This window comes from Scyliorhinus torazame, chromosome 18 (genome assembly GCF_047496885.1).
Source record: "Scyliorhinus torazame isolate Kashiwa2021f chromosome 18, sScyTor2.1, whole genome shotgun sequence".
NCBI classification, from domain to species: domain Eukaryota; kingdom Metazoa; phylum Chordata; class Chondrichthyes; order Carcharhiniformes; family Scyliorhinidae; genus Scyliorhinus; species Scyliorhinus torazame.
In genome coordinates, this window is record NC_092724.1 from 151,467,597 (window position 1) to 151,486,688 (window position 19,092).

The window sequence follows — 19,092 nt, forward strand, 5'->3', positions numbered from 1 at the left end:
CAGTGCGATAAATCTACATGTGAATTTGCCACGTTTCCTAGGTGTTGTACCCCAGATTGTTTCACCCTGCGTAATCTTCTTTAGACAAAGGAGTAGATTTAAGCGGACACATACATTCACAGGATCAGCCTGGTGCTGTATTAGATTGGAGCACAGTGGCAGAATGGTAAGACATTCCAGAAGTGTGCACACTGTGTTTCCCTGCCTCAGCTGTGCCAGTGCGGGGAGGTGGCAAGCAGGGTCGGCACTTTGCAAATAGAGAGAGAGAGAATCAGCCCGAGCTGCTTTCTCGAGCCTTCCAATTGCTGGATTCACTGCAGCATCTTCGAACACTCCTCTCCCAACCCCTCCGGCCAAGAAACTGTGGATGCCGAGTCAGGAAGGAAGCGTTTAGTCACGGTGCTCCTGCCATCTTTATGCGCAGCAAGCTTGAATCACCAGCTGGCGTTTTGCCTGTCCTTTTTCATTCTACATATTTGTGGAGGAGTCGAATAACCTACTCCTGATTGTTTACCTTCAAAAGCCAGGGACCTTGCAGCAAAAAGGAAATTGTAAAAAGACTAATCCAAAAGATAGCGCAAAAATAGCATTCTCAACAATTCGGCTTAGCACCATAATATAGAAGCTTCTAATTTAAAGCAAGAGAATAGTAGGAGTTAAACTAGTCGGATGTTGGAGCTCTTCATCATTGCGGCCATCATTATTTATCGAAAGACGGAGAGTATTGAGTGTGTAATTTCATTAGGATGTGAATCACCCATTTATCACTGATTCAGTTTATTGTATATGGCAACTGCAGCAAATACCAATTAACCAAAAACAGATATTTGATTGAACAGTTATTAATTTTTTCTGTGAGCGAACCCTTGCCTTCAGCTTCAACTTCTGTGTGTGGGTGTCTCTGCCGTTTCCCTGGGCCACGGTTTATTAATAATGCACAGTGAGTTTGAGCAGGAATCCTGGTCCGGGATTCTCCGACCCCGCGCCGGGTCCCTGAAGGGCTCCGCCATATTTCAGTGCGCCCGTGGGATCGCGGCGCGCCGGTCGGGGGCCGTTGAAAGCCCCCCCCCCCCCCCCCCAGGCGATTCGACGGGCCGAGTGCCCGCCAAATTCGGCCGAGTCCCGCCGGCGTGGGTTACATATGGTCCCACCCGGCGGGACCTCGGAGTTCTGTCTGCGGGAGCCGTCCTGGTGGGGAGGGGTGGGGGGATCCGACCCCGGGAGGGGCCTTCACGGTGGCCTGGCCTGCGACCAGGGCCTACCGATCGGTGGGTGGACTAGTTCTGTGGGGGCCTATGTTCCCCCACGCCGGGCCCCTGTAGGGCTCCGCCATATTGCCCGGGGGCCGGTGCGGAGACGGGAACCCGTGCGCGAACTCGCGTTGGATCTGTTGGATCGTTGCTGAGCAAAATGTACCCTGTCAAAGATTGCCCCCCAGGTAAACCTGTAGATCAGCGTCTTGATGTATGAGAGGGTTATGCTCAAAGGGCACAAACTGTGGACTTCTCTGTGCAATTTTTAACCTCCAATGAGCTGTCAGGCAGAGGGAGCATGTTTTTAAAGAGGGGCAGAAAAGACAACGAGAGGCGGAAAGAAACACTTCCTTATTGTGCACCTCAAAACTCGATGGTCTGGAAACTTTTGTGTGGTCTGGGTGTAGGTTATTTTCCTTCTCATCAGCAAATAATTCAATTTGCAAGGATCTAGGGAAGGTGAGAGGTGCTAAAATAAGTAACTCATTCCAATTTAGAGGTGGCCGGTATCTGTACTGTGGCACATTCGGATGGCAGACTTACTGGAAACTCAACAAAATCAATTTGCATTCCATTGCCCTGCCGCGGTAAGAGAAACCGCTGTAACTGGGTTAGCTTGAGGGAACATTTCACCGATTGCTTTCTTTGTTAATGACTCTGCTGAACTAAAATTAGGGTCTGTGTGACACCCAACTTCACGCGCAAATCTACTGCACAGAGTTTAATGAATCATTTTGCATTATACCCTGTTGTTTTTATCTCCCAATTCTAAAACACAGGTAATTTGTTGAGCTCTATGTTTTCCAGCTTCGCCTGAATAATACATGAAATGCGATTTTGCTTGAGGTTTGGTGTGACTAGCTTTCTATGTATTTCTGATGTCAGTGAGTACATTTGCACTGAGGTACCTCACAGTACTTCTTTAACCCAGTGAGTGCCAAGTTCGATATGCTGTGCTACAGAAGTGGGATCTATATAGTTTTGGCTTCAGTTTAATGCAGGCTGGCCATTTGACCCATTTCCCAGAAATTGACCAGGCTATTTATTGTGAGCTTATCGCTCTTTGAAATCCTTGGGTGATTTGGGTTGAACCGCTTGTGAAGATCGAGAACTAGTTTTTTAATGTATAAAAGTCCCCAATTCTTTTTCTTTTCCAATTCAGGTCCAATTTAGCGTGGCCAATCCACCTACCCTGCACATCATTGGGTTGTGGGAGTGACACTGGGAGAATGTGCAAACTCTGCACGGACGGTGACCCGGGGCCGGGATCGAACCCGGATCCTCGGCGCCGTGAGGCAGCAGTGCTAACCACTGCGCCACCGTACCACCCTCGATCGAGAACTAGTTAATGATTGTAGTGAACACCGTGAGGGATGGCGTGATTCACATTGTTTAAGTAAACCCCAAGTCATTCCGATTTCAAGAAGACCGTTCCTGAGTTAAGTTCCTGAATAGGTCATATTTATTGTATCAAAATAAATGGACAAACTGTACTCGCACTAGATGCAAGGCATGCACCATATGTTGTAAACAAGAAGCTAATCCAATCTGGAATTATCCATTTTATTTCAATCCTTTGATTTCCATCAGAGGTTCCACAGTCCTTCACCCCTGCTACCTCTTGAGTTTCATTGTACTTCACAATTCTGAGAATAGGGTAATCCCCGCACCACAAATCATAAGAAACCCTTTCAACTTTTTGTTTGATCCACACTTTCTATCTGAAGTATACCAAAACGCAAGATTGCACATGAACTGTGTTGACATTCCTGTTTCTAACCTCCATTAAGTTGTATCATATTGGATGTGAGCCTGTGGAGATACTGCTATCGACTTAAATGTCAATAGCTATATCACCAATGGTTTAGAATTACATTTGGCTGCCCAATGGCTTCATTGGTAAGTGCACTGACTGGCTGTAAAAGTCAGGACGGTCTCAAGTTTAACCCCTAACCTTTGTTGAATTAGCTGCTATGGGCTGAAGAGTTGGTAGCGATACTACGGTGGCCTTGATGTCCTTGTTAGAGGCAGGACAGATCTCAGCCACTTCTAGCTCCCCAGCGAATACGGCTGGAAAGTAGGAAGCATGTTACACAAGGACAGAATCGGGATCAGTCGTGATGCTGGTTGCTGACACTTGAGGCCCAATTTTAGCGGGGGGGGGGATTTGTGCAGGTGGGGGTCCAGGCAACTGGAAGCTGTCCAAATTTGCACAGGATGAAATCAGCGATTTTAATTCCTGGGCCTTGCCCACACAGGTTTTCAGTTTCCTATGTGAAGCTGGCCGGAAACTGTACCCTCCTGTTAACAGGAAGCCACTGTTAAGGACCCAGACGAGTGATGCTTGGCGCTCAGCTAAGTGTTGGGAAAATGGGGGCTACGGTGTTGCTATCTTAATTAATAACTACAAGCTGCGAGTATGTTTCTTGTATTGACCAAATGACCACACAACCAGTATGTTGGTTCAGAAGACAAATTATTATTAAACACAAGACTTATCTCTCTGTGCAATGATACATGCGGCTATGCATTAAACTACACCTATCAACTAAGATGACCTTTACTTAGCTTCTGGATGACCCGCTCTGTGCAGGTAGATAAGGCTGAATCCCCACGTGTGTCGGCTGGAAGGAAGTCGTCAGGTTCGTCTCGGCTGCGGCTCGGCTCTCTCAGGTAGCGATCGCGGGTCTTGAACTTGGCTGTCGTTATGCTGCAGTTGGTGTGGGCACAGGCCGGTCCCAAAAGAGACCGATCCCCAGTTGCACAGGGCTTCTTATCCTTCTCGTTTTTCGCGCCCTTTTGGGCAGTGCTAACTCAGGATCTAATGGATCGAAAGGATCTCGATCACCCTAATCGATTCTGGCTAATTAGGGGCGGGTACCTCAATGGCTGGGCGGGTCCTAGTTACCATTGTCCCAAGTACAAATGCATTTCCAAATAAGGGGAAGCTGCGCTAGGGAGTCTGCTACTGTTGCTATTCCTTGATCTGAGTCTACTGTCCTGGGGAAATTGGTGATTGACCTTTAACAGGTGCAAGTTTCAGTTTGGTCTGGTTTCCCTTTGTCCAATACACAGGGGCTGTGTACTGTCTGTGTTCCAACTTGACCACAATTTCCATTAATCTTTGCGGGCGGCCATTTTAGATGGCCACCATGGGTATGCAGTGATTTGTTATGTTGTAGGTGTAACATAAGCGGCTTCCTTGTGGTGCACTTGACAAAGGAAGGTTCAGACGTGGAGATAACTTCAACACGTTTATTAAACTATTTACACTTCTATTACTCGGGTTCGACACTACTGCTAATCCTACTATAGCTACCCAGACTGACTAACCAGCTGCTACAATCCACATGGTGGGTGTAATATTGAATCAACCCTGTGTCTCTACTCACTGACTGTCTCCTTTGGAAAGAGGCAGATCATGTGTGTGGTGTCCTTTATATATGGGTTGGTGTAATGCCCCCCTGTGGTCGTGTCACCTCCTTGTGTATCATGAATGTCTATTGGTCATGTCCTATCTACTTGATCTATTGGTTGAGTGTGTGTGTGTGTGATGTCACTGGTGCTCCCTCTAGTGTCTAGCTAGCCTACATGCATTTACATTGATGCACATCACCACATGCAGGACCTTTCAGATGGGAGTGGGGCCATAGATTTCTTTCTTTTGGAGGGTTGTCTGACTTTGGAAATCTGCCTCGGAGTGCGGGGTGTCAGTGAGTATTTTTAAGGTGGAGTTAAATAGATTCTTGTTGAGCAAGGGAATCAAAGGTTATGGGGGTACATTGGAATGTGGAATTTGAAACATAAACCGGTCAGTCGTGATCTTAATGAATCGCGGAGCAGGCTTGAGGGGCAAATGGTCTACATCTGCTCCTATTTCACATGTGCAAATGAAGTCTGGGGCAGTATACTTCTGCTCCTCTTGGCCCATCAGGAAACATAATAAAATCCATACGTGCTTTTTCGAGCTACCACGTTGGGAAGCGACACCTGCTTCCCCACCCAGGCCTCTTGGTTAAAATAATGTCACGGGAGGACAATTTGCATATTTTCAAAAAGGCGGCCTCTATTTTCCCCGGTGGTGACCCTGCCGTTGGTACAGAAGAGCAGGTTCTGATCGCAACCCGCTGCGGAAAGGCAGTGAGATCAGTCTTGGGTAAGTTACATGAGCTACTTTAACCAACCCAGCTACCTGGTTCCTGCAAATGGACACAGTAGATACCGGCCCTTTAATGCCTCACTGTGAAAGGTAGCCATTTGGGCAGTGCACCTGTGACACTCTCCCTCTGCAAGAGCCAGTATCTGCAAGAGAGAGAGATGGTGGAAATCTTTTAAATGTATGTAACTACTCGTTTTGAACAATATTGTAAGAACCTATCATTCCTGTAAAAAAAAACAAGAGGCTTTTGTCTGAGGCGACAAAAATAATAGAAAACAAAAAGCTCTTTTTAAAAATCATCTAATTAGTGAGTGCTTTTTCATATATCAAATTAGCATTGAAGTATGACTTAACTACCTTTTTGATGTGATGGGGATGTGGAACTTGCTTCCTTTGGGTGAAAATAGGAACTCCGTTGTGAGAACCATTCAATTTCCCTTGCCAAACATACATTTTAATATATATACACTGAGTTGGTGGGACCAATTTAATCTTGTTCCCTCTCCTTTGTTGAAAATAGCCGCACACTGGAATTGAGTCTGGATACCTGGTGCACGTTGTTGATCATTGTCACAAGTAGGTTTACATTAACAATGAAACCACACTCCGGCGCCTGTTCGGGTACACTGAGGGAGAGTTCAGAATGTCCATTTCACCTAACAAGCCTGTCTTTCGGGACTTGTGGGAGGAAACCGGAGCACCCGGAGGAAACCCACGCAGACACAGGGAGAACGTGCAGACTCTGCACAGACAGTGACCCAAGCCGGGAATCGAACCGGGGACCCAGGAGCTGTGAAGCAACAGTGCTGTACACTGTGCTACCGTGCCGTCCCTAAGAGTGACTGATACAACTTATATAGAAATATAGCAATGTGGCTTTTGAAAAAAAAAAAAAAAAAATTCTCTGGGACATCATTGCTTTTTAAAAAATCTGGTTATCTGATTGGTTTTACAAAGAACAAAACAAAGAACAAAGAAATGTACAGCACAGTAACAGGCCCTTCGGCCCTCCAAACCCGTGCCGACCATGCTGCCCGACTAAACTACAATCTTCTACACTTCCTGGGTCCGTATCCCTCAATTCCCATCCTATTCATGTATTTGTCAAGATGCCCCTTAAATGTCACTATCGTCCCTGCTTCCACCGCCTCCTCCGGTAGCGAGTTCCAGGCACCCACTACCCTCTGTGTAAAAAACTTGCCTCGTACATCTACTCTAAACCTTGCCCCTCTCACCTTAAACCTATGCCCCCTAGTAATTGACCCCTCTACCCTGGGGAAAAGCCTCTGACTATCCACTCTGTCTATGCCCCTCATAATTTTGTAGACCTCTATCAGGTCGCCCCTCAACCTCCATCGTTCCAGTGACAACAAACCGAGTTTATTCAACCACTCCTCGTAGCTAATGCCCTCCATACCTGGCAACATCCTGGTAAATCTCTTCTGCACCCTCTCTAAAGCCTCCACATCCTTCTGGTAGTGTGGCGACCAGAATTGAACACTATACTCCAAATGTGTCCTAACTAAGGTTCTATGCAGTTGCAACATGACTTGCCAATTCTTATACTCAGTGCCCTGGCCAATGAAGGCAAGCATGCCGTATGCCTTCTTGACTACCTTCTCCACCTGTGTTGCCCCTTTCAGTGACCTGTGGACCTGTACTCCGAGATCTCTCTGACTTTCAATATTCTTGAGGGTTCTACCATTCACTGTATATTCCCTACCTGCATTAGACCTTCCAAAATGCAGTACCTCACATTTGTCCGGATTAAACTCCATCTGCCATCTCTCCGCCCATGTCTCCAAACAATCTAAATCCTGCTGTATCCTCTGACAGTCCTCATCGCTATCCGCAATTCCACCAACCTTTGTGTCGTCTGCAAACTTACTAATCAGACCAGTTACATCTTCCTCCAAATCATTTATATAGACTACAAACAGCAAAGGTCCCAGCACTGATCCCTGCGGAACACCACTGGTCACAGCCCTCCAATTAGAAAAGCATCCTTCCATTGCTGCTCTCTGCCTTCTATGACCTAGCCAGTTCTGTATCCACCTTGCCAGCTCACCCCTGATCCCGTGTGACTTCACCTTTTGTACTAGTCTACCATGAGGACCTTGTCAAAGGCCTTACTGAAGTCCATATGGACAACATCCACTGCCCTACCACCATCAGTCATCTTTGTGACCTCCTCGAAAAACTCTATCAAGTTAGTGAGACACGACCTCCCCTTCACAAAACCATGCTGCCTCTCACTAATACGTCCATTTGCTTCCAAATGGGAGTAGATCCTGTCTCGAAGAATTCTCTCCAGTAATTTCCCTACCACTGAAGTAAGGCTCACCGGCCTGTAGTTCCCTGGATTATCCTTGCTACCCTTCTTCAACAGAGGAACAACATTGGCTATTCTCCAGTCCTCCGGGACATCCCCTGAAGACAGCGAGGATCCAAAGATTTCTGTCAAGGCCTCAGCAATTTCCTCTCCAGCCTCCTTCAGTATTCTGGGGTAGATCCCATCAGGCCCTGGGGACTTATCTACCTTAATATTTTTTAAGACGCCTAACACCTCGTCTTTTTGGATCTCAATGTGACCCAGGCTATCTACACACCCTTCTCCAGACTCAACATCTACCAATTCCTTCTCTTTGGTGAATACTGATGCAAAGTATTCATTTAGTACCTCGCCCATTTCCTCTGGCTCCACACATAGATTCCCTTGCCTATCCTTCAGTGGGCCAACCCTTTCCCTGGCTACCCTCTTGCTTTTTATGTACGTGTAAAAAGCCTTGGGATTTTCCTTAACCCTATTTAGTTCACATGTCCTGTATTTATTATCCGAATCCTTTAATTGCAGTGATTTTGATTTGCCGACCTGAGAAATGACAGCATTGGTAACCATGCTGCATATTCATTAGCAAAACTGTTAAACAGTCCCAGGTGAAATACACATCAAAATAATGGGGATGGGTTAAGGAATGGAACTTGCACAAAGCTAAACGGACACATTGGTACAAGGGGCTGTGGAAAATATCAAACACTATTGTAATATTTCGAATAGATCAGAAGCATGGCTCTAGGTGGACATACTCTGCAGTTAAAGTACTGGAGTCTTCTGTCAAGAGAAGTGACAGGTCAGGTTAAAGTCTGTATGTGAACAACTCTACTCGGAAGAGCCAGCTGCAATGGAGCTCTCGACCAAAAAATCTGTTTCAGTGATGTTGGTTGAGGGGTAGCAATGAAAACCTAATTCAAAGGATTTATTGATTTGAATTTTGAAATGTTTCCAGCTTAATAAATCACGGTCATGTTGGAAAACTTTAAACACTTCTCTTGCAGCTCTCGTTCCCAGTTGACATTGACTCCTTTTTTAAAAAAAAAACTCGCGTCTTCAAATCTTTCACCTGAATAGATTGTCTTTTAAGTGCAAAATGCAAACAAATAATTTTCCGCATATGAAGTTGCTGACCTTTCGGCCGCATTGCAATGCAAAATTGTTTGTTCATGTGTTAAGAACCTGGAGATTTGCAGCAGCAGTCCCTGTTTGTGCATTCTTTCCTACCGGACAGCCAACGTAATTTGATTTTTATCATCAGTTACACAATGCAATCCATTTGCACGAGATGGCAGATGACAAAAATAGCATAAAGAGCAGCAGCAGTGCTCAAAATCATAATTTGCTGATAGTAGGCACCCAGGGACAACCTTGAATGTTTTAACGACAGCTCGGCCTGGGACCTCACACTGGAGCAGCAGTGCACACAGTTCCTGATTCAGGAGTGTCCAGAACAGAAACTTATCCTTATAATCCAAACCAAAACAGGTCTCCGAAAGCCCGTCCATGCTTAATAATTAGCATTCTTGGGGAATGTAACACAGTCAATAAGGAGGGTTAGGTAGTGAATGTTACGTAACATTTTCTTTCTGAAACCACATGTAGGTCCCCCTTGGGCAGCACAGTGGCTAGCACTGTGGCTTCACAGCGCCAGGGTCCCAGGTTCGATTCCCCACTGGGTCACTGTCTGTGCAGAGTCTGCACGTTCTCCCCATGTCTGCGTGGGTTTCCTCCGGGTGCTCCAGTTTCCTCCCACAGTCCAAAGATGTGCAGGTTATGTGGATTGGCCATGCTAAAATTGCCCTTCGTGTCCAAAAAGGTCAGGAGGGATTATTGGGTTACGGGGATAGGGTGGAAGTGGGGGCTTAAGTGGGTCGGTGCAGACTCGATGGGCCGAATGGCCTCCTTCTGTACTGTATGTTCTATGTTCTTTTGGCCAAATTGAAACCTGTTCCAAGTGACAGCGATCTTGAGAGTTATATTATTAATCGGGTAAATAATATGTAGATTTTAATTGGATTCTGAACCCAGAGATCACGTCAGTGGGGCGTTATCTCAAATGAAATACTGCAAGAATATCAAAGTTTGTAGATGGCACAAACTGTGCAGGACATCAAGATATTCTGAGGAAATGGACATCATGAAAGAGACTTATTGGCAATTGAGTAGATGAATGACAAAGGATATTAAACGTTCAGAAGCATCAGGTGATGTATACAGCGTTGAGGAATCGTGGATCTGTTTCACAGTGAAAAGTATTCCATTAAATAAAATCCAGCAGCAAAGGTCTCGAGCTTGCTAATTGACACAATGTCTAAAACATCATTTTGTGGCAGCAGTTGCCCAAAGCAAATAAAACATTATTATGGGGAAATAAATTCACGGACTACGAATCCAAGAAGATAATTCTGACAGGAGGGAGCACTTGAAATGTTACATGTAGTTACACTCATTATACTTGCAAAAAGTCATTGGAATGAGTTGAACAGGAAAATAAATCCACTGTGGAGGTTTGCATGTCATTTTTTTGGACTCAAGGACTGAATGTTCCTGATCACCGTTGCGAAATCTAGCTGAAGGAGTGCAGCATTGAATCACTGAATTTGCAGTGCAGAAGGAGGCCATTTGGCCCATCGAGTCTGCACCGGCCCTGAGGAAAAAGAGCACCCCACCCAAGCCACAGCCAGCGCCAGGGTCCCAGGTTCGAGTCCCCGCTGGGTCACTGTCTGTGCGGAGTCTGCACGTCCTCCCCGTGTCTGCGTGGGTTTCCTTCGGGTGCTCCGGTTTCCTCCCACAGTCCAAAGACGTGCGGGTTAGGTGGATCGGCCATGCTAAATTGCCCTTAAGTGTCCAAAAAAAAAGGTTATGAGGGGTTATTGGGATAGGGTGGAAGTGAGGGCTTAAGTGGGTCGGTGCAGACTCGATGGGCCGAATGGCCTCCTCCTGCACTCTATGTTCTATGAATCCCCATAACCCAGCAACCCCACCTAACCTTTTTGACACTAAGGGCAATTTAGCATGGCCAATCCACCTAACCTGCACATTTTTGGACTGTGGGAGGAAACCGGAGCATCCGGAGGAAACCCACGCGCACACGGGGAGAACGTGCAGACTCTGCACAGACAGTGACCCAGCGGGGAATCGAACCTGGGACCCTGGCGCTGTGAAGCAACTGTGCTAACCGCTGTGCTACCGTATTGCCCAAAAGCCGAATATCAAGAACCCTGTCGGGAGTTACCTCGTGTGTGGCCTCTCCCTCGTGTATTGCCACCTGAAGTCCCAATTTTTTAAAATTTAGTGTACCCAATTATTTTTTTGTTCCAATTAAGTGGCAATTTAGCGTGGCCAATCCACCTAACCAGCACATCTCTGGGATGTGGGGGTCAAACCCACGCAGACACGGGACAATGTGCAAACTCCACACGGACAGTGACCCAGGGCTGAGATTCGAACCCGGGTCCTCAGCGCCCAGTAGTCCCAGTGCTAACCCCTGCACCACATGCCGCCCCTTAGTGCAGACACCAACACTAAATAGTGCATCATAAAATAAATCAAAAAGCAATAATTGAACATTGCCAAGTTTGGGAGGGTTTAAACTAATTTGGCAGGCGGCAGTGATTTGAGGTTGAAGCATTTGAGTGGAGGTTCTAGTGCACAGAGGATTAGAAAGTACAAACTGCATTAGAATAGAGAATAACTCAGAAATAGAGGGAATCAGACAGGTGGGAAATGCCAGACAGACTAAGAGGGCGAAAACTGTTCTGCACAGTGGTTACCACTGCTGCCTCGCCGCCTGGGACCCGGAGTCAATTCCAGCCTTGGGGGACTGTCCGTGTGGAGTTTGCACCTTCTCCCTGTCTCTGCATGGGTTTGCTCTGGTTTCCTCCCATAGTCCAACGGTGTGCAGGTTAGGTGGATAGGCCATACTAATTTGCCCCTTTAGTGTCCAAAAGGTTAGTTGGGGTTAAGGGGATGGGGTGGGACGTGGGCCTAGGTAGGGCACTCTTTTAGAGGTTTGGTGCAGATTCGATGGGCCGAACAGCTGCCTTTTGCACTATAGGGATTCTAAGATACACGTGATCTGAGTGCGAATAAACAGGAAATTGCACCAATTTTCTCATTGGTGCCCTTCATAAGTAACATTGTTTATACATTATGATTTGTTAATGGCCCTTGATGCATATAGCTCCAATATATTACTGGGTAATATCAATCACTTTTTTTTAATTTAGAGAACCCAATTGTTTTTTTTTTCCGATTAAGGTGCAATTTAGCATTACCAATCCACCTACCCTGCACATCTTTGGGTTGTGGGGATGAAAACCATGCAGACACAGGGAGAATGTGCAAACTCCACGCAGACAGTGACCCAGGATCGAACGCGGGTCCTCAGCGCCGTGAGGCAGCAGTGCTAACCAATATCAATCACATCAGTTTAGAGAGCTTATCACTTTACATCTGATTCACATTCTAATTTGTAAAAAGGTGCACCAAGCCACCAGGTTTCCTTATTCACAGTTTTGCCACAACACGTCTGATATAAATTCTCTGCATTAGACTGTGGCCAGCAACATAAAAAGTGTATTACAGAAAAGTTCCCCTGCTCAGCACAATCTCGATCACACTTGTCAAATTCGAAAAGTCACAGTAATCAATTATTAAATACTGCTGCCACTCTGAGCTTTCCTATGTGGTGTGTTCTCACTTTTAGCATTTTACGTAGTTTGCAGTAAAACCGGAACCCATAGTAAAATGACTTTTTTATTGAAGCTGTTATATGATGCCAAACCCTTATTGAAAAAAATAACATTTCACAAGTTGATGGAAGTCTTTTTTCACATACATACTTAAGATCGACCCTTTCATTCTGCCAACAGGCAGTTCGATTGATATCCCTTCTAAATATAATCAATAACCTTTTTGGTCTGATTCATCAACGCTCTATATCACATTTTACTGAATGTCAAGACAATAGGAAAGGTCCTTGTATTTGTTTGAAGTTCAGATTTGAAGGTGAAGTTTTGGCCCACTTCAACACACACAGTCCATGACAAAACGATTAGGGCGGGAGTCTTGGATGTCATAGACGTTCACTATTCTATGTTGAAACAAAACAGTGGGAATGATGAGTCGATCCCCTCCAGCATTAGCATGTGTGGCGTAGCACAGAACAGTTGGCTTCTACTGATGTCAGTGGCTGTTCTGTGCCACAACATAGCTTTGTGCGCACATGACATTAGACCCCCACTTCACATACACTTAGCCCACAGAGACTCCAGCAGAGGGTATTCCTGGCACAAATGCAGATTTGTCATGTACCCTTCTGAACCTGATGTGGGAAGTTAAATTGGCCAAATGATGCTGATGCTACTCACAAATGCTGTTCCTTGAACTAGGGGAGCACGTGGTAGACTGCCACAGTACATCAAACAAGAGCTGTTCACAGAGGACAAGAGGCGCAAACACTTTAGAAGCATACATTAAACAGGCTCTAAGAGCACTTCAGAATTCAATGGCATTGATTCACTTCCACTAGTTTGTAATCTGTATTTCTTTGGTCAGGAAGAAAATAAATCATCAGTGACGTAAAGGCAAGCAATGTGACTCCCTCTGAGCTGGCCCCTTCGGGGCATAGCATTAGAAGGCAGTGTTGATATTTATTGCAAATAGTAGTGAGTTTCAGATGAGGAATTGTCCCTGCAGTCCTTCATGGACCATGTGACACATTTGAGGCCTGGCCTGTCTGGTGACCTTTGAGCCTCATCGTGCACCAGGTACTATTCACTTCTGTCAATGCTGTGGCAATACCATTAGCTCAAATCACTGGTAGTCGCACAAATTTTGACTACAGTGAATATATTTATCAATAATGGTTTCTGCAAACAAAGTAGGTTTCCGAGTTTCACTCTTGGCACATATTCTTTAATCGGTCCTTGGGAGATATTTGGATGGTCAGAGTTCATTAAATGGAAGTGTAGTTTATTAGAGCTTTCTAGCAGCATTCCCCCACATTATACTGCAGTCAACTTTCTCACTAAAATTACAAAGGAAATGGATCGGCTGTCTGCAAAGCAGATATAGATTGTAAAAATAGTCAAAAGCTGTGTTTTTGTAAGCTTGTGAGTCTATTAATTCAGTCAACTTGGCACATCAGTGAAACTCAAGAGTAATTAACGTGAAGTTATTGTAGCCAAAATAAGAAGACTACTTTTGATTGGATCAGCGTGATTTGATCAAATCCTTTTCCTGCAGTGACTGGCTCTTTCATTTCTTTCTACCTTGCACTCGGTGAAGGAATGTTTACGAATCTTACCAGAGAGGCATTTTGTTATATTTAACGGCAAATATGGAAACCAAATGCTTAGAAGCATCGTTGTGTTACAGTCCAGGTCTTGTGTTTAATGTTGCCATTTCTGCTGCTTTGACACAAATCTTGAAGCATTGTGAGTGCTTGGGAGCTTGCTTGGAACAGGAAGTATGACACCAAACAAACCTACAAATAAGGAGCAGGGGTAAGCCATTTGGTCCCCCCAGGCCTGCTTCCCCCATTTAATAAGATCATGGCTGATCTGATAGACAATATACACCAGCTATTTTATAATTTACCAGTGAATAACAAGTTTTTTGAAGTTTTAAAGTTTAAATTTCAGTTTTAATGTTAACGTTACGTGTATGTGTTTCCACATCTAATTAACTTAGGTCCTGTCCTTTCTTTTCAACAACTGTTCACTTCAGTACAATCAAAGAGTAGTGGGCAGAGTTTAACTTCTGGGTTTGAATGACCCAGAATTTCTGGTGCAGGTTGTTATCTTCATTCGTTAACCTTGCCTGCCCTGGTCAGATTATTGAACTTTTATGTGGTATCGCTCTGCACTCTGGTGAGAGGGTTGGTAGTAGGGGCCTCTGCCATGGCACACGTGACCTTTTTTGCAGGTTGAGGTACCCTCAATAATGATGCTTAGAGATTAAACTGTAAAGAAGGCTTTATTAGGCTAATAACTATGCTACAGATTTGGACGAGAGCTGACTGCTATACAGACCATGAGGCAGGCCTTTATGTATGGCTCCCAGATGTCCGGAGCCAGAGGCGGAGTCCCCAGGGTTCCAAGCCTGGTCTTAAAGGGGACATCACCTTACATGATGATAAGGCAGTAACCGTTCATCACATTCACCCCCTGTTTAAAAAGGAGTCCGGCGGGGGTGAAGTGCCATCATAGGTCCATCCGTCTCGGCGGCCGGATCGTCCTCCTCGATCTCCTCAGTTCGGGCGGTGGTGCGGCGGGCACGGGCGTCCCGGTTGAGGGCACATCCGGGAGCACAGCGGTCGGAGCTTCGGTCCGGGTCGGGGCAGAGGACCTAGGCAGGGCCGGGGGTAGCGGAGCCGGCGCCGGCGGGGTGTGTAAAGGGGGGGCGCAAGGGGGGGCGCACGGTAGGAGCTCACCGTGTAAAGGGGGGGCGCACGGTAGGAGCTCACCAACGGGTGGTAGGGCCGGAAGGGGGTGTGTTGTAGGGGGCGACGGGTCCTGCAGGGGAGCGGTGCGGGAAGGGGCGTCTGTGGTGGAGGATCCAGCGGGCGCCAGATCCCGGAGGGAAACCGTATCTTGCCTGCCGTCGGAGTACTCCACTTAGGCGTAACTGGGGTTGGCGTGGAGCAGTCGGACCTTTTCAACTAGGGGGTCCGTTTTATGGCTCCTCGCGTGCCTCCGGAGAAGAACAGATCCCGGAGCCGTCAGCCAAGGTGGAAGCGAGACCCCGGAGGTAGACTTCCTGGGGAAGAGAAACAATCGCTCATGAGGGGTCTCATTTGTGGCCGTGCAGAGGAGTGCCCTAATGGAGTGTAGGGCATCGGGTAGGACCTCCTGCCAGCGGGTGGTTGGGAGATTTCTCGACCGCAGGGCCAGAAGGACAGCCTTCCACACGGTCGCGTTCTCCCTCTCCACCTGCCCGTTTCCCCGTGGGCTATAGCTGGTCGTTCTGCTCGAGGCGATGCCTATGCTGAGCAGATACTGACGCAGTTCATCGCTCATGAACAATGTACCCCGGTCGCTGTGGATATAAGCAGGGAAACCGAACAGGGTGAAGATGCTGTGCAGTGCCTTAATCACCGTGGCTGAGGTCATGTCGGTGCAGGGAATGGCGAATGGGAAACGGGAGAACTCATCGATCACGGTGAGGAATTAAGCATAACGGTTGGTGGACGGGAGGGGCCCCTTGAAGTCCACGCTCAGTCGCTCAAAGGGGCCCGAGGCCTTCACGAGCCAAACCTTGTCTGGCCGATAGAAGTGCGGTTTGCACTCCGCACAGACCTGGCAGGCCCTGACCATGGCCTTGACCTCCTTGGTTGAGTAAGGTAGGTTGCGGGACTTGATGAAATGGACGAGCCGGGTAACCCCCGGGTGGCAGAGGTCATTGTGGATGGCTTGCAGGCAGTCCTCCTGCGCAGTGGCGCATGTGCCGCGGGACAGGGCATCTGGGGGCTCGTTGAGCTCCCCTGGACGATACTTGATATCGTACGAGTAGGTGGAGAGTTCGATCCTCCACCTCAAAATTTTATTGTTTTTTATTTTGCCCCGTTGCGTGTTATCGAACATATAGGCGACCGCCCGTTGGTCGGTGATGAGGGTAAACCTCCTACCGGCGAGGTAGTGTCTCCAGCACCGCACAGCCTCCACAATGGCTTGTGCCTCCTTTTCGACTGCAGAGTGTCGAATCTCGGAGGCGGTGAGGGTTCGGGAGAAGAACGCTACTGGTCTGCCTCCTTGATTGAGGGTAGCAGCCAGGGCGATGTCTGATGCATCGCTCTCTACCTGGAAAGGGATGGTTTCGTCCACCGCGTGCATGGCGGCCTTGATGATGTCGGCCTTGATGCGGTTGAAGGCCAATTGAGCCTCAGCCGAGAGGGGAAAAGTGGTGGTCTTTAGGAGTGGGCGAGCTTTGTCCGCATACTTGGGTACCCACTGGGCGTAATAGGAGAAAAGCCCCAAGCACCGTTTGAGGGCCTTGAGGCTGCGGGGGAGAGGGAGTTCCTTAAGGGGGCGCATGCGGTCGGGGTCGGGACCTAGGACCCCGTCTTCCACGACATAGCCGAGGATGGCCAGCCGGGTGGTGTGGAAAACGCATTTGCCCTCGTTATAGGTCAGGTTAAGGGCTCGGGCGGTCTGGAGGAACTTTTTGAGGTTAGCGTCATGGTCCTGCTGATCATGGCCGCAGATGGTGACATTGTCCAAGTACGGGTATGTAGCCCGCAAACCGTACTGGTCCACCATTTGGTCCATCGCCCTTTGAAAGACGGAGACCCCATTTGTGACACCAAAGGGGACCCTGAGGAAGTGGAAGAGCCGGCCGGCTGCTTCGAAGGCAGTATAGGGGCGGTCTTTTGGTCGGATGGGGAGCTGGTGGTAGGCAGATTTGAGGTCGACCGTGGAAAAGACTCGGTATTGGGCGATCCGATTTACCATTTCCGCGATGCGAGGAAGGGGGTACGCATCAAGCTGCGTGAATCGGTTTATGGTCTGGCTATAATCCACGACCATCCGTTTCTTCTCCCTGGACCGGACTACCACCACTTGCGCTCTCCAAGGGCTGTTGCTCGCCTCGATGACCCCCTCTCCCAGTAAACGCTGGACCTCTGACTTGATAAAAGCCATATCTTGGGCACTGTAGCGCCGGCTCCTGGTGGCGACGGGCTTACAGTCGGGAGTGAGGTTAGCGAATAGCGAGGGGGGTGCGACTTTCAGTGTCGCAAGGCAGCACACCGTGAGGGGGGGCAAGGGTCCGCTGAACTTCAGTGTCAGGCTTCGGTGGCTGCACTGGAAATCCAGTCCGAGCAGCAGGGGGGCACAGAGGTGAGGGAGGATATAAAATTTGAAACGGGTGTATTTGGCACCCTGGATCGAGAGATCCGCAATACAGTACCCCGTGATTTGTACCGAGTGGGACCCAGATGCGAGGGCTATGGTTTGGGATGTGGGATGGGTGCGTAGGGAGCAGCGCCTTACCGTTTCAGGGTGGATAAAGCTCTCCGTGCTCCCGGAGTCGAAGAGGCATGCAGTGTCGTGCCCGTTGACCTGGACCTGCATCATGGAGTTCTGCAGGTGTTTTGGCCGAGTTTGATCGAGGGTGATCGCACCCAGTCGCGGGTAGTCGGAGTCGTAAAATGGCCGCTGCCGTTGGTCGCACGTGTCGGGTCGAGAAGATGGCCGCCGACCAGATGGCCGCTCCCATGATTCGCACGAGGCTGATGACGCGTCAGAAGAGGACGTGTCGGGTCGGTGCGCAGCAGCATTGCGAGGCCTGCGGGCCTGAGAGCCTGATTTTCGGGCCGGCTGTTCTTTGTTTTTCTGGCCCCTGGGTCTGGCCAGGCAGACCCTCGCAAAGTGCCCTTTCTTCCCGCAGTCACTGCAGATCGCAGAGCGGGCTGGACAGCGTGGGCGTGGGTGCTGGCCCTGCCCGCAGAAGTAGCAAGGTGTGCCCCCATGGTGAGCGGGTCGCCGCGTGGCGCAGGCCTGTAATACGGGTGAGTCTGAGGAAGTCCGGGGGGGGGCTGGCAGAGTCCGCGGGGTACGTACCCAAGTTATGTCGGGCCACCTCCAGCGAGGAGGCGAGCGTTAGCGTCTCCTGGAGGTCTTTTGCCCCGTTTTCGAGCAGTCGCTGCCGGATGTAGGTCGAGCGGATGCCGGACACGAAAGAATCTCTGATGTGCAGGTTCATATGGACTTCCCCTGTCACATCCTGATGGTCACAGTCCCTGGCCAGCGCGGTGAGTTTCTCAACAAACTCGTCGAGCGATTCCCCCGAGCGCTGCCGGCAGGTAGAGAGCAGATGCCGGGCGTGCACCTCATTGACGGGTTTGACAAACCGCTTGCGGAGCAACTCAATCGCTTCCTCATAAATCGTCGCCTTTTCGAGGTTGGCGGAGATTCTGTGACTCACCCGGGCATGGAGTAGACGCAGCTTGCGTGGCCCCAGGATGGGAGTCTCTGCGGAGTCCAGGTAGGCCTCGAAGCACCGCAGCCAGTATTAAAAAATTTCCTTTGCCTCCGGCGTTCGTGCTTCCAGATTGAGCTTCTCTGGTTTTAGGCCTGCGTCCATCCTGAATCTAGTTTAGCCTAATAAATTGAGGTACCCTCAATAATGATGCTTAGAGATTAAACTGTAAAGACGGCTTTATTAGGCTAATAACTACAGATTTGGACGAGAGCTGACTGCTATACAGACCATGAGGCAGGCCTTTATGTATGGCTCCCAGATGGGCGGAGCCAGAGGCGGAGTCCCCAGGGTTCCAAGCCTGGTCTTAAAGGGGACATCACCTTACATGATGATAAGGCAGTAACCGTTCATCACACAGG

At 48.4% G+C, this 19,092-nt stretch overlaps 1 protein-coding gene across 5 annotated transcripts in view; it reads left to right on the top strand.

The window, feature by feature from the left end:
- The window catches only part of LOC140395622 (endonuclease V-like), a 123,537-nt gene that overhangs the window by 66,562 nt on the left and 37,883 nt on the right, over window positions 1-19,092 (top strand). The window lies entirely within an intron of this gene.